This window comes from Apium graveolens, chromosome 2 (genome assembly GCF_009905375.1).
Source record: "Apium graveolens cultivar Ventura chromosome 2, ASM990537v1, whole genome shotgun sequence".
NCBI classification, from domain to species: Eukaryota; Viridiplantae; Streptophyta; class Magnoliopsida; order Apiales; family Apiaceae; genus Apium; species Apium graveolens.
The window spans coordinates 159762671-159780180 of record NC_133648.1 but is presented as its reverse complement, the minus strand read 5'-3'; the positions used below and the strand labels follow the sequence as shown (position 1 = coordinate 159780180).

The window sequence follows — 17510 nt, the reverse complement described above, 5'->3', positions numbered from 1 at the left end:
ACTTCAGCTTCGACTTCTTTTGCCTTTTCAGCATCAGCTACTTTTCCAGACCTGAAGGTAATAGCCTTGACTTGCTCTTTAGCTTCCTTCCTGCCTGGTACTTCCGTGTCACTGGGAAGAGTGCTAGGTTGATGATTGAGCACTGCATTGGCTAATTGACCGATTTGATTTTCCAAGGTCTTGATAGAAACCGCCTGAGTCTTGCATAATAGCTTAAGTTCCTCAAAATCAGCACTAGTAGGTGCAGCTGCACTTCCCTGTTGAGGATATGATTGCCTTGTAGCATACTGCTGTGGTTGCTGGAATCCAGGTGGATTAAACTGTTTACTCACTCCTTGCTGATATGGTGGCTGAATAGCATTCTAATTATTCCCCCAGCTGAAATTTGGATGATTTCTGTTGTTAGGATGATAGGTCGCTGGCACAGGCTGCTGTTGTCGCTGATAATTATTCACATACTGAACAGATTCGTTGACAAGAGAACACTGATCCGTAGCATGAGAACCTGCACAAAGCTCACAAACCATAGCTATTTGATTAACTCCATACGTAGCCAAAGAATTAACCTTCATTGATAGCGCTTGGAGCTGGGCTGCAATAGCGGTGGCTGTATCAACTTCCAGAATACCTGCTACCTTGCCTGATGTCATCCTCTGAGTTGGGTTTTGATGCTCATTTGCAGCCATCGTCTCGATAAGATTATACGCCTCAGTATAGCTTTTAGCCCATAAGGCGCCTCCAGCTGCTGCATCGAGCATGGGCCGAGATTGGGCCCCCAAACCATTATAAAAACCAGTGATTACCATCCAATCCGGCATTCCATGATGTGGACATTTTCTCAACATTTCCTTGTAGCGTTCCCAAGCCTCGCACATAGATTCTGTAGGTTGCTGCGCAAACTGAGTAAGAGCACTCCTCATAGCAGCAGTCTTTGCCATTGGATAAAACTTCACCAGAAACTTTTGCGCAAGATCTTGCCACGTAGTGATTGACCCAGCTGGTTCAGAATGTAACCAGTCTTTAGCCTTATCCCTCAGTGAGAATGGGAAAAGCCTCAACTTGATAGCCTCATCAGTCACGCCATTATACTTAAAAGTGCTGCAGATCTCGACAAAATTCCTTATGTGCATGTTGGGGTCTTCAGTTGCCGCTCCTCCAAAAGAAACAGAATTCTGCACCATCTGAATAGTGCCCGGCTTGATTTCAAAGGTGTTAGCTTGAATAGCCGGATGAAGGATGCTTGACTGAATATCATCAATTTTAGGCCGAGAAAAATCCATAAGAGCTGGATCAGCTTGAACAATACGATCTCCCATGTTTACTGGTTCTTTCTGCTCAGTTCCTGAATCCGAATCCTCAAAATCTAACTTCTCCGGTGTATCAAGAATTTCATCTTTCTCCTCAGCTGTATCTAAGGTCCTCTTGCGAGCACGAGAACGAGTTTGCATAAACGCTTGCTAAAGTACCTGAAACACCACCGAAAAGAGTAATTAACTACTACGTCCTAATCACTGAGTCCTAATGACCAATGATGGTAAGTACATAAACTAAACAAATACGCCGAGTCCCCGGCAGCGGCGCCAAAAACTTGTTAGGGCGAAATCACGCACTAATATTCACGCAAGTATACGCGTTCGCAAGTAATATAGAATACTTTCTAGTCCGTTCCCTCAGAGACTCCGACTAATTTATTGTCTAATTTAACTCACTCACCAATGTATGACTACTTCTCAATGTTAAGATAATAACACTTAAAATTGTTGATTAAATATTAACTATAATTAACTACTTAATTAACCACTTAACTAACACTTCAATTTATTAATAATAAAACACTCATGAGATCACAACTTCATTATTACTTCCTTCTATAGCCATTGTTATTACCTTTAGCATGTGACAGTGATGATATTAATCGAATAACACAAAACTGATAAAAGCCAACTTTCATTGTACTAATACCATTCTACCAAACATCCACAATTAAGATAGAAGTTGAATAGTCATCAATTATGTTGAGTTCCTATATGTCTACAGAAATTGACAACACAACGATTTAAGTACAAGTTATTCCTTTTTGATTACATAGGGCAAATAAAACTGTTAGAGTTACCCACTAATCATGCACAACGTACATGAACCTATGCTAGCATGGCAAGTTCTAAATCTCAAGATCCACCGTCGCTTCACAAGAGATTAACACCCTATCTTATATGTTCGCGATGCACATAAGACGAATACGCACAACCAATACTAGATATCATGCAATCATCACATACTAAAGTATTAAACAATTAACTAAAGAATTCCATAATAAATCCGTTGCAACCTCATGATCACGATTAGCCCATAATAGAACTTATCGCCATCATGGGTTCATATGAAATCATGATAAACAAACACAAGAAAATAATAACTAAACTGATTATATTCAAACAGAGTACGTCACAAGAGTAAATAAGTCAAAGCAAGAAAATTAGCATCCAACGTTACAACGAAACAAGAATCACAAGAATATATGCTTCCTCTTCGATGCTGTGTGCTAAATCGGTCTTCTTCCTTATCTCCTTCGCTTCTTGCAAAACACAATCTAAAACATAATCTCCTCTTAATACTCTTAATACTCTCAATACTCTTAATACTCTTTGAAAAACGTCTCATATCTACTTATATAATAGTCCCATAAAACTCAGATTACATAAAAGTTGGAAGCCAAACAGAAGTAGAAGTCTAAAATAATATATCTTTTTCCCTGACCCTGCGCGGCCACTCAGCATTTCTGTGCGGGCGCGCAAGGCTGCTGCGCGGCCGCTCAGCATTGCTACGCGGGCGCGCAGGACACTACTGGAAAAATTCCAGGTTTGCTCCGTTTCTTCGCCGTAATCTGCCCGTTCTTTTCCTCTCTCAATTGTGAACACATGCCAAGGCTTATTCTTGATGATTCCTCCTCCGAAATGCAAATAATACCCTGAAATGCATAAACACTAGAAAAACGCATCAAATACACAAAATACTTGATTTCAAGACACCAATTTAAGCCATTTTAAGACGTTCTAAGTGGTATAAAATGCCACTTATCACTGGCTAAAGCTGATGAGATGCTGATGAATGATTATTTCAAAGCACAACTCAGAGTTACTGCATTGAGTACAAGGCACCTTCAAGGTCAACACTCAGTAACTCAAGCCAAGATGAACAAAATTCAAGAAACCCTGATTCAGCAAGACATGAATGTCAAATTGGAAAAGAACAGGTTTTTTAAGCCAGCCTTTGACCGCATTGGGTATATAGAAAAGACTCAAGAAAAGTAGCAAGCTCAAATATCTGATATTTTAAAGAATCAAGCTGCTCAACAAGATCAACTCAATGAAATCCAAAACTCTGTGGAATTGCTTGTCTCTCTCCTATTACCTAATGATGCCAAAAGGGGGAGAAAGTGATTAAGTACAAATGCAAAACTGATCAACCACTGAAGGGTAAGGATGATGATAATGATGACCAGGGAAACTCTGAAAGGGGTAGAGGTCATGGTCAAGGCAAAGGTTCTTCATTCAGGAAAGCAGGAACTTCTACACAGAGATCAAGCTCTGATGCTGATAGAAGAAAAAGTTCTGATAAGAAAGTTATGACTAAGCCTGATGTTCTGATACAGGGTGAAAGTCAAGAATCACAGAAGTTTATGCAGACATTGAAGCTTAAGGGGAAGGAAACATCAGCCTACTATCAAGACCCCAAGTTACAGAAGCTGGATGAAGAAATATCTAAAAGAGTATTTCTCAAAGATAATCCAGGAATGGACTTTGAAAGTCTGAAGAACGAAGAAGCCAAACTTAAAGCAGAAAATGACAAATTCAAGTCTAAAGCTTCTATTACTGCAAAGAAACCTCCAAAGTCTAAGGGCATTGTGATTAAAGAGAAGACAAACTCTGAGTTAACCAAATCTGAATCCAAAACCAAATCACAGGTGGAAGTTGATTCAAGATCCAAGGGTAAAGCAAAAATTGATGAACCTGTAAAGGTATATATGCCAATCATGGATCTGGAAGCAAAATCTGATGAAGATACTAGTCTGATTTTGAAGAAAAAGAATATTCAAACAACCTCTGACAGAGCTCATGTTGTTCAAGATTAGGACTTAGTAAATTTTGATATTACAATGAAGCAAGCAACCTCTGACAGAGCTCAAGTTGGCTTGATATCAGAAGATAAAGGAAAGGAAACCTCTGACACTGCTCATGTTAAACCTTCAAAAGTTCTACTACCTGGGTTTACTAAAGCTCAACAATCTACACAACTTTTGAAGACTACATCAAGTGGTTTTGAAGTAAGAGTTATTAGAGGGAAGGAAGGTAGAGACAAATCAGGATTGGGTAGTTCTAAAGAAAAGAGAGTAAATAATACTACCTCTGATCCAACTTCTTTGAGTGAACCAGGAGTACGAACAACTCCTGAAAGATTGAACCAACTGGAGTTTGTACAAATGGTCTACCACTCTGTACTGAAAGAAGATATCATGCTATATTTCATGACAGATGGGAGGGTATTCCAAATAAGAAAGGATGTTATTCGTTTGAAGTACTTTGAAGAATTGCAACATGTGCTATTTCTACTTCAAGTGAAAAACAGATCAACAGATGGTGCTGCCAGTTACTTAAAATCTAATATTCAAAGGCAGAAGAAACTTTACTCTGTAAAGTCTGACAGACCTTACTATCCTAAGTATAGAGCTCACAATGGTGATATAATTAAGATGAAGCCTAATACCGCCAAAATCATCACTACATTTCTTGGTATTAAAGGTCTTGAATTAAATCTAGAGTCTGATAAAGCCTATGTCATCAGACTAGATCAGGATATAAGGAAAGAAAAAATAAATGATCTCAGGGCTGCTATCTTTGAAACAGGTGAAGATACAGTTGAACTTAAAGATGCAAAAAGGAGGATGCATAATGAACTTGAATATGCTAAGAGAAGTTTATTGAAGAACTATCTCAGAACAACTCCTGACATTAGAGAGATCACACACTGAAGCCAAGTCAAGGACTACAACTGTGAAAATCTGAAGGATATACAAGTTAAAGCTGATATCAGACTTTAAGGATGGTAAAAGCTATAAAGACTGTGTGTTGTAGTTACTTAGTCAAATTCTCATATGCATTTGTACTTAATGTTTTTGACATCATCAAATATCTATTGAACTTGTATATTATGCTAAATTACAAGTTGGGGGATTTTGTTAGATATATTTGTGATGTCATGTCTAATAATGATTTGTGTTTAGTTTTCAGATCTTAACTAACAGGACAAATCAGGACTTAACTGGAAATCAGTACTTATACTGAAGTCAGAACTTAAGATATCAGAACTTAAGTTATCAGAACTTAAGATATCCGAAGATATTTATCAGGAGATAATATCAGGACTTAAGAAGACATTCAGATGAGGAAGACGACTGATTGAAGGAAAGAAGATTAAGACAAACACAAGAAGAGATATGCATGGAGAAGAATTCTATGAAGAATAGAATACTTGGAAGAAAAGATAACTAGTTGATATATTTTAGGATGCAGACTTATGTTCGATATTTATGTTCGATATCAATTAGAAGTTTATCATGTAACTGTGTGTTTATATAAACACAGCTTAGGGTTTACACTATAAGTGTTACCATAATCGAGAATATTATTCATTGTAACCCTAGCATCTCTCGTGATATTTGTTCATCACTGAGAGAGAACGGTTCCATTGTAATACTATTTTATTAATAGGATTATTCTGTGTTTCATACTTGTGTTCTTAATTCGATTTGATTGCAGTATACACTGTATTCAACCCCCCTTCTACAGTGTGTGTGACCTAACATATAGAGCCGCATCATGCTAAGAGGGCGCGCCCAGATACCTTCCATATCGTAGTACTCCATAAGCCACCCTAGTTGCTCATCAGAACAGGCCGAGGAAAGAGCAACACATAATAGTTTTCCATGCTCTTTCCCGAAATGTTTCTTCACAGCTTCATTGTATGGCTTGAAGTCATTCCAATCGAAGTCTAACTCACTATCTGAAACTTCCCAATGTTGGAAAGGGATGGGAGAAGGTTCGGGAGAAGTAGAAAACTGAAGGATTTCTTCATAAAAAAATCATCTCATCACGAAGGGGCGATGAGCTCTCTTCAGACGCGCCCTCAGGGTTAGGGGAATAGGGAGCACTCTCTGATTGTTGTGGAGAAAGGCTTGGAGAAATAGCCCTATAAGAAACTTTTGATGGGCCTGCCTCAATATTGACCCCTGCTTCGGTGTTTCTAAACCTATCTGTATTTAGTTCCTCGAGCCAATCATCTAGATCCGTGTCCATGGGAGTTGGTGACCTTTGCTTGCGAACTAATTTTTGTTTTCCTTTTTGTTGAGCCAAAGGGAGATTATCTAAAGAGTCATTTGGTGATTTTTCCATGAAATTGCTTTCTTTGGATTCTTTAATAAGGTGCGCCTCTTGTCTTAAAAATTCAGGAGTCCCGTGAGCGTCTAGATGGTTTGGAATGAAATAGATGGGAGGGGGAGAATAGATTCCTAGCTTGGTGTAAAAATCCTTAAATGGATGAAAGGGGGATGACGCGTCCTCGTCTTCCAGCTGTCAAGAAAATCAAAAAAAAACATTGAGGGCGCGTCCAGTTCAGAAAGAAGAAAAAGATAATAGGAATGGTAAATAGCAAAAGGCATATGTTAGGAGGCTAAAATTCAGAAGTTATATCTGTTGATTTAGGCTTAAAATTATCTTTTGTAATGATCTTTAAAGGCACGCCATGCGCTAAGATGGCGCACCCAATGAAATTTTTTGTCCGATACAACATAATAAGAAAGTTATTTAAATAAGAAGGGGAAAGGTTCGTCCTAACAAGGGTATGACCCATGTATTCTATTATAAAGATTAAATGGAATAGTGAAGTGAGATTAAAAGATAAGGCGCACCTTAACCTTGACATGGGAAGGTATTTCTAAAGCTTAAAATCTAAGTACATTGTCGATAAGATAAAAGGGAGGCGTGTCCTAAGGTATTGGCGCACTCCTAGATAAATTTTGCAACATACGCGCTTTAAATCCAAATTGGGCATAAAGGAATAACGGTTGGAATTCTCAAAAACTTAGGATTAAAATTCAAAATCCCGAAATTATGGGTTTGTTCATATATATACAGATATATATATAGACATATGCACACAAATACATACATATTAAGGATGTTTATAATAAAGAATATGAACAGATTATATGACATGCATTACAATCTACTCAATAAAACTCGAAAAGAAAGGGAGTTTAGTGTACCTTTTTAGGTAATGAAGAGAATGACCGAAAAAAGGTTGGAAAAATGGTTACAGGGAAGGATGATTTCGAGTAAAAATAGTCCCGCCGGCGTTGATGCTTTTAGAGAAAAAGGGAAGGTGAAAAGAAAGAGAGAGTAAAAGTAAGAAAGTAAAAAATTAAAAGGTTGTGCGTATTTATAGAAGAAATAGAGTGGACAATTGTCAAATTGTGTCAAAAATCAAATCAATCACGACAGACATGATCTCCGAGAAAAAAAGAAAAATCGTTTAAAAAAATAAAATCGTTTCAAATTCCAAAAGTGCATCTGTTAATGGCGCGCCCTATTTAAATTTTCCAGGATTTATATTTAAAAGAGATGCGCCCTAACGAAGGCGCGCCTCATAAGGTAATATTGGTAAAATATAATTTATACAAATTTTAGAACTGAAGGAAAGAAATTCCAATCCCATTTTCAATAGCATATGGAATTTGGGGGGGGGGGGGGAGGGTAGTTGTTATGCCTGAAATTTGGTATAAACCCTATTTGGGTCAAAATCAGATAAAGTGGTTGAAATTGAGAAAAAAGTGCCTGGAATTAAGGAAGAGATAAGGCGAGTTTCCTTCCTGAATAAGGAACCGACATGTCCTCTTAATGAGGAAAGGTGCGCCCTATGTATGTAAATGGATTATTGAATGTATGCATATAATGGATGCAGGCGCGCCCTCATTATCTGAGGAAGGCGAGCCCTGTTATTTAAGAAAGGCTGACTAACTCTCTAAGTTAGCTCCTCACCTGTAGAAGATCTTAGGGCGTGCCCAAAGTAATAGAAATGACTTGGATGATACTTTAGCATGAACACTTGGATGAGTTCTCGAGAGGATTCAAGGAGGATGGAGATTATTATTACTAATTTATTTCTTGCAGGTACCCTATCAAAGAGCTCCTTCCTGTAATGAAACCACATGAAGGTGGTGTCCGTGGTCAGAGACCTCCAGGGGTATTCCTGGATGGAAGGCCTCCTCCTGTAGTCAATGAGTGTCCTTATTGGGGATGTAAGGTAAATTCTGGTTTGTGCTTTGGGAGCTCTGTCTCTGTAATAAATGGGTGTCCTCATTGGGGGACTTTGGAGTATCCTGCACTTTGCACCTAAAAGCTTGCGATCACTTGTCCTGCAATCTAGTAGGGGCTCCTTTTCTGGGGACAAGGATGCGTCCAACATTTGGTGTGAACCACGGCTATACCTGCATCCACGGACTAGAGAAATAGCTGGTAGCGGAGGGTTATCCTTGGTCAGGGTGATGCCTTATCCGTGAAGTCTCGAATCTATAGACGAGCCTTGGGCCCTTGTAACACCCCCAAATCCGGGGTCGGGGATCCGGGTTGTCACGAGTTCCATTTCCCTTAATAATACTTAATCTTAATAATCAACCAACTACTGCGTACTGTGACCCCACAATATACACACACCCCACAAGTTATAGTCTCAGAGATGAATACCAAACAATAACACAAGTCATTTTATTCCACAATTATAAGTCATTACACCTCAAAAGGGGTTGCTGAATAAATTTACATATTCTTTTCCATTATTACAATTCATAAATATACATAAGTCTGGTACATCAAAAGTTGAAAGCCTAGCCTATTGGTAGACCCTACCTCGGCTACAACGGTATCAACGCCTACAGGAAATTGCGGAACGTTTCCTATCAGCTCGCGAATTGGGAGCTTGATCCTGTTCATCTTGTCCATCTGTTGTTGTGTGATGAAAGAAGAAAGCAAGGGTGAGCAACAAGCCCATCAAAATAATATGTATTATAATTAACAATATATGAGCATTCTCATAGTACTCATGAAAGTCTTGGTCAAGAAGAAATGAACCAAGTTTGTTTTTTTAATGCGAAGAAGTCATAAAATATTCAGTATACATATATACTTCTCAAATCTTTGAAATCCTCTGACATGTATAATAAATATCGTTGCAAGGTGATCATATATCTAACCTTGTCTCAACATTTTTCTGAAAATCTTTGTCTTGCATAAGATAATCATTTACTAGATATAAGTTGAAAAGATGAAGTTACAAGATACTCCCATATACTTATATATTTTTCGAATACTACTTGAACTACCACCGTTCAAGTTATATTTAGTTTCAAAAGTTCATCACATAGCTGAGACTACAAGATAAGATTTGACTAGATTCAATCTTTGAAATATCATTCAAAAAAATGAAGTTACGAGATACTTCATTAAGTCCAGATATATATATCCATATATATCTCTCATACATTTCCTGGAAACCTCTGTCATGTGAAGTATGAACAGAGTTGTAATATCCAATGAATTTGGAAAGAAAAGAATTTTGGCATAAACCCGATATCTTGCTGATCCGGCAAAGATACCAATAAGTAACCTTTTCTACTGTAGATGGATGAATTCCTCGCCGGTCATCACCCTGGCCGCATTAGGACCTCGTGCTAGACCGTTACCCGGCCACTCACGCATGGATGGACTGTCACCCAGCCTCTTACACCTTCATAGACCGTACCCCGGCATGTCGCTTATGCCGACTCAATTAGATGGACTTACTTCCCGAACATTGGGCAAGTAATCAAATTGTTTTCTCAAAACAGCAACCACGTTGCGAATATAAAATACACCACAGAGCCGGATCCCTTAGATTTTTGAGCGAGTATTCAAGTCCCCTTCGAAAGGAAGATCTTAAATTTGAAAACGAGTTTTGGGATCCGCTCTAACTTTTAAAATCATTTTGAAGACTCGAAAACATTTTTGAGAATGTTTGGAGTAATGCTGATTTAATGAAATAAATCAGTCCCGATATATTAAAAAAATATCTGAATATTATTATTTAAATAATATTCCCATAAGGATAACCTTTATAAAAAAATAATTGAAGTAGAAGTTTTAAAACTCATACTTGAAATGAATAATAAATAACCAAAGATATACTTATGCGAAAGTACGATCTTTATTTGAATAATCGAAAATAAGTTTGATTATCGAAACATTATTCTTTAATAAAATAAAGAATATTATTTAATAAATAAGCGAAGTCATAAGTCCTCGAATGAATATTCAACTAATATTAATTATTTAAAATAAAGTTATCGAATAAACCTTATTCGATTAATAGTTTTGAAAACTATATCTATATATATAAATATATATATAATATACTCGGGAACATCGACTGCCGGTTTAGAAAATGTTCACCTTTGGGTCCCTTATACTAAGGGTATACGCAACTACTGCTTATCTCTAGCATAGGTATTATGCAACTTATAAGCTTTTGAATCAACAATTAGATATCAAGATTACAAAACAGGCATGCATATAAATATCATATCACATGCTCCAATATATTGCAAGACTTTGCTAATAATAATCATGCACTTATCACAAGATAATGCATATACATATATACATCACAACAACAGTATAACTGGTAGAAAACTTGCTTGAGTGTTCCGGGGTAGACTGAAGCTTAGAGTGGGTCCGGTAACCTATGAACAACAACATAAGCCGGAATTAAACCACGGTCGCTTAAGAAACTAGACTTTAACCATTTGGAGCCCTAACGTTCGCTTTCGCGCTTAACGATTCACTTAAGTCGCTCGAGTACCCTCGGCTCCACCATTTTTAATAAATTAACCATTAAGAGTTTTAAGGCGATTCTTTCGCGAGTACCTTACCAACTTCCTAATTCACTTAACATAATTGTTTCATACACCAATTAGTCATTTAAAGTCCTTAACCAAGGTTTCAAAGTAAGGCGAGGGGTAATGGTTCGGTCGCTAAGCGCCGTTACTTAAAACGGTCGTTTCTCCTAAACCATACATCAGATTCAAACGAACCACATATCAGAAGGAAGCTCGTAACATGAACTATCTAATCATGGTAATGGTCAGAACCTAACAGTGAGTTCATGGGTCCTGATGTTAAGAACAAAAATAGTCTAAAGTAAATCAGGCATTACGACGGCTATATTTACGCGATTACCAAATTTTATCCTACTCCAAATCAATCCACAATCAACCACAATTCAACCATACAACCAAAATCCATCCATAAATTACTAAAACAGCCCCAACACCTCAAGTTCTCCAATTTATATTATTCTCAAACATGAACTAAAACTATTCTTAAGTTCATTAACTAATAACCAAGATTTACAACTCCAAAAACATCACAAAACCACTAATCTCTACATATTCAATCACCATGCTTCTCATGAACTATCCTACTGATAATAAGCTCTTAATATTCAATAACAATGCTAGGTTAAGATATTATACCTTCCTTGGTGAGTAAGAGTAACTAAGGAGCTTGGAATCACCCTTGAAAGTCCTTACCAAAGCTTAATCTAACCAAAAACACAAGATCAAACAATTTAAATTTCTTGAAAACACTATTCACTCTGTTCTTCAATGATTTATTGAAAGGGATTGTGAAGGAATTTGGAGCTTAAACTCCTAGGATAGCCATAACTAATCATAAGGAACCTTGGATAATTACCTTGCAATTTAACAATGGTTGGATCTTGGATTTTGAAATTTTCCTCTTTGAAAAACAAGAAAAGTCGAGAGCTTCTCTTGAATAATGAGAGTCAACTTTGTTTTTGTGTTTTTTGATTTGTTTGGCTTGGTTGATCCACTTTTGTTTTGATTTATTACCTTTTAACCATGGTGAATTTTATGTGGTTTATAATCAACCAACCTTCCTTCCTTTTTGGTCATGCTTAGGTCATCATTCTTATGTCATCTTCCCATGCTTGTCCTCTTCTTATTGGTTTGATGACATCATCCTGACTAACCTTTTTGATTAGCTCCTAATTACTTGGCTAATGACCGCTGATCTGTTATACGGTTCGCTTAACTTTCATTTTCGTTTATCGTTTGAGGGATCATACCCGGGATCTTATTACTTGGGTTCCCTTAACCTTTCTCAATACATTATATTCCTTTTTTGATCCTTTCTTATAATCCTTGAATTTAAATCCTTTTTATCCTGTTTCCTTATACTCAATTCTTTCGGTATCTGGTGGATTTTCAGGAAAAATCAAAGTGTTCGAATTTGGATTCTGACGATCTTTACATACACTTATATCCCATATAAAGTACTAATAAGATCTCAGAATAACAATAGAAGAACCCCTACATAGTGTGGCATGGAAAGTTTTCTTATTCAGTATAATCAGCAAAACATTATTCATAAGGGTTACTAAAAGTTCAAAAATTTTGGGGTTATTACAGTCTCCCCTCCTTAAAAGGATTTCGTCCCGGAATCAGGAAAAAAATGAATAGGGATACTTTCTTAGCATTGCACTTTCTAACTCTCAAGTCAATCTTCCCACATTGTGGTTCTACCATCAAACTCTGGCTAGTTTGATCGCCCTTCTCCTAAGCACTTGTTCCTTTTTAATCTATAACCCTTCCTGGTTGCTCCATATAGGTTACGTCGGGTTGAATGTCTATGCGCTCATGTGCCCCTATTTGTCTGGCATCCGAATTATACTTCCTTAATATTGATACGTGGAACACGTTATGAACTTGCTACATGTTCGGGGGTAGGGCTAGCTCATATGCTAACTTCCCAATACGTCTTAATACCTCAAAGGGTCCAACAATTCTTGGGCTTAGCTTTCCTTTCTTTCCGAACCTCATCCATCATTTCCAAGGGATACCTTTCACATTACTAGGTCTCCTATTTCCTATTCCTTGTCCTTTCGTGTCAAATCAACATACTTTTTATGTCCACCTTGGGCTACTACCAGCCGTCCTCTGATTAGATCTATTATATCCTTGGTCCTTTGGACCACTACTGGTCTGAGCATCTTGCGCTCTGTAACATCATCCTATCATAAGGGAGATCGACATTGTCTTCCCTCAAGGATCTCATAAGGCGATATCTCAATTGTAACACCCCCAAATCCGGGGTCGGGGATCCGGGTTGTCACGAGTTCCATATCCCTTATCAATACTTAATCTTAACAGTCAACCAACTACTGCGTACTGTGACCCCACAATACACACACACACACCACAAGTTATAGTCTCAGAGATGAATACCAAAAATAACACAAGTCATTTTATTCCATAATTATAAGTCATTACACCTCAAAAAGGGTTTCTGAATAAATTTACATATTATTTGCCATTATTACAATTCATAATATACATAAGTCTAGTACATCAAAAGTTGAAAGCCTAGCCTATTGGTAGTTCCTACCTCAGCTACAACGGCATCAATGCCTACAGGAAACTGCGGAATGTTTCCTAACCGCTCACGAATTGGGAGCTTGATCCTGTTCATCTTGTCTATCTATTGTTGTGTGATGAAAGAAGAAAGCAAGGGTGAGCAACAAGCCCACCGAAATAATATGTATAATAATTAACAATATATGAGCATTCTCATAATACTCATGAAAGTCTTGGTCAAAAAGAAATGAACCAAGTTTGAAATCTTAATGCGACAAAGTCGCAAAATATTCAGTATATATATACATATATACTTCCCAAATCTTGGAAGTCCTCTTCCATGCATAATACACACAGAGTTCCAGTGTATAACTATATAAAATATCGTTGCAGGGTGATCTCATATATCTAACCTTGTCTCAACGTTTTTCTGAAAATCTTTGTCATGCATAAGATAATCATTTACTAGATATAAGTTGAAAAGATGAAGTTACAAGATACTCCAATATACTTATATCTTTTCCGAATACTACTTGAACTACCACCGTTCAAGGTATAACCAGTTCAAAAGTTCATCAGATAGATGAGACTACAAGATAAGATTTGAATAGATTCAATCTTTGAAATATCATTCAAAAGAAATGAAGTTACGAGATACTTCAATAAGTCCCGATATATATATATACACCTATATATATATATCTCATACTTTCCTTGGAAACCTCTGTTATGAAAAATATAAACAGAGTTATAATATCCAATGAATTTGGAAAGAAGAAAACCTTGGCATAAACCTGATATCTTGCTGATCAGGCAAAGATACCAATAAGTAACCTTTTCTACTAGTAGATGGACGAATTCCCCACTGGTCATCACCCTGGCCGCATTAGGACCTATGCTGGACTGCCACTCAGCTACTTACGCATTGATGGACTCCCACTGAGCCACTTACACTTTCATGGACGCCCACTGAGCCCATGTTGCTTATGTCGACTCAAATAGATGGACTTACTTCCTGAACGTTGGGCAAGTAATCAAAATGTTTTATCAAAACAGCAACCTCATTGCGAATTTAAAATACACCACAGAGCCGGATCCCTCAATTTTTAAGCAAGTATTTAAATCCCCTTCGAAAGGAAGATCTTAAATTTGAAAACGAGTTTTGGGATCCGCTCTAACTTTTAAAATCATTTTGAAGACTCGAAAACATTTTTAAGAATGTTTGGAGTAATGCTGATTTAATGAAATAAATCAGTCCCGATATATTAGAAAATATCTTAATATTATTATTTAAATAATATTCCCTTAAGGATAATCCTTATAAAAATAATTGAAGTAGAAGTTTTAAGACTCATACTTGAAATGAATAATAAATAACCAAAGATATACTTATACGAAACTACAATCTTTATTTGAATAATCGAAAATAAGTTTGATTATCGAAACATTGTTCTTTAATAAAATAAAGAATATTATTTAATAAAAGAAGCAGAGTCATAATTCCTCGAATGAATATTCAAAATAATATTCATTAAATAAAATAAAGTTATCGAATAAACCTTATACGATTAATAGTTTTTAAAACTATATTTATATATATATATATATATTATACTCGGGAACATCGACTCCCGGTTTAGAAAATGTTCACCTTTGGGTCCCCTATAGTAAGGGTATACGCAACTACTGCTTATCTCTAGCATAGGTATTATGCAACTTATAAGCATTTGAATCAACAATTAGATATCAAGATTATGAAACAGACATGCATATATCCCATATCAGCATGCTCCAATATATCACAAAATTTGCTAATAACAATCATGCACTTATCACAAGATAATGCATATACATATATTTACATCACAACAACAGTATAACGAGTAGAAAACTTGCCTGAGTGTTCCCGGATAAACTTAAGCTTAGAGTGGGTCCGATAACCTATGAACAACAACATAAGTCGGAATTAAACCCCAGTCCCTTAAAAACTAGACTTTAACCAATTGAACCCTAATGTTCATGTATGGTCACTTCTACGCTTAACGAATCACATAAGTCATTCGAGTACCCTCGGCTCCACCATTTTTAATAAATCAACCATTAAGAATTTTAAGGATATTCTTTCGCGAGTACTCTACCAACTGCCTAATCCACTTTACATAATTGTTTCATATCCAATTAGTCATTTAAGGGCCTTAACCAAGGTTTTAAAGTAAGGCGAGGGCTAATGGTTCGTTCGCGAAATGCCGTTACTTAAAACAGTCGTTTCTACTAAACCGTACATCGGATTCAAGCGAACCACATATCAAAACGAAGCTTACGACATAATCTAACTAAACATGGCAAAGTCACAGATTCAATAGTTAGCTCTCTGTCCCGAACACTAAGAACAAGCAGTTGTATGAAATTGGGCATTACGACGACTATGTTTACGCGATTACCAAGTTTTAAACTACTCCAAACAACCACCATTCAACTCACAACCAACAATACAACCAACCCTCATCAAAACCTTACTACATCAGTCCCTAAACCTCAAGATTTTCCAATTTATACAACCCCACACATGAACTACTAGCTATACTTAAGTTTCATTAACTATAAACAAGATTTCAATATCCAAATCACTAGAAATCCAATCCAAACTCTAAACACACAAGCATCATGCTTCTCATTTACTATAACCATCAAAACCATCATAATACTCAAAGTAAAGTTAGGGTTTGGAGGTGTTATACCTTCCTTGGAGTGATTAGAGTAGCTAGGAAGTCTTAGGGAGCCTCCTACAAGCTTGATCTTTCCAAAAAAATCAAGAACACAAAGTTAGGTTTTGAAGTTTCTAAAAGTCAGATTGAAAGAACTGTCAGAACGAGTGTCTTACCATGCTTATTTGGAAGAGACTTGTGAACAAGAGTTGTAGGCCATCTCAATACCTTTCCAAAGAGCTATAGAACATACTATTTGAGTGAGTATTGAAGGAGATATGGTAGTTTGAAGTTTCTGCTCTGGTTTTGGCCGAGAGCTTTTGTTCTTGGAAAGCAAAAGTCAACTTCTAATTTGTGTTTTGTGATTTGTTTTGCCTTGGCTTGGTTGCTACCTTTTGTTTGTTAATTAAATTGTTACCATGGTAAAAATTGTGTGGCTCACAATCAACCAACCAATCCTTCCCACTTTGTCATGCTCATGTCATCTGCTTACACTTGTCCTCCTCTTGTTGGTGTGATGACATCATCCTCCACTAACCCCTTTGATTAACTCCTAATTACTTGGCTAATGATCGCTGATCTGTTATACGGTTCGCTTAACTTTCGTTCTCGTTCATCGTTTGAGGGATCATATCCGGGATCTTATTACTTGGGTTCCCCTAAACCTTTCTCAATATTTTATATTCCTTTTATGATCCTCTCTTATAATCCTTGAATTAAATCCTTTTAATCATGTTACCTTATACTCAATTCTTTCGGTATCTGGTGGATTTTCGGGAAAAATCAAAATGTTCAAATTTGGATTGTGACGATCTTTACATACACTTATTTACTTTATGGAATACTAATATGATCTTAGAATTTCCATAACAGTACTCCTATATAGCGTGGTCTGATAATTTTCCTTAATCAGCATCATCAGCAAAATTTACTATTCATCCGTGTTTCAAAAATTCCAAAAATTGGGGTTATTACATCAATACTGACATATGATCTATTGTCGTAAGAAAACTCAATCCGTGTTAAGTGACCATTTCAAATTCTTTCAAGTCTATTGCACAGACTCTCATCATAGCTTTTAGCATTATAGCTTTTGCTTCTCAATACCCATTCTTTTCCAGTTCGTAGTCATTACTATCTTCCGTACATAATACTATACCGGTTACACTTTTGCTCGTTAGCATTCTATAACCTTTTAATAATTGCGTCAACCTTAGTATCACGAATGTGTTAGATTCGGAATACCACCGCACTGATACTACTCTTTTCTAGTTGCTTCTATC

The 17510-nt window shown here is 36.7% G+C and overlaps 1 non-coding gene across 1 annotated transcript; it reads left to right on the top strand.

The window, feature by feature from the left end:
• The first annotated feature begins 816 nt into the window (after positions 1-816).
• LOC141709530 (small nucleolar RNA R71) lies at positions 817-923 on the top strand. Its single transcript, XR_012570101.1, has one exon. It is a non-coding gene; the product is annotated as a small nucleolar RNA R71 (small nucleolar RNA).
• Positions 924-17510: the final 16587 nt, after the last annotated feature.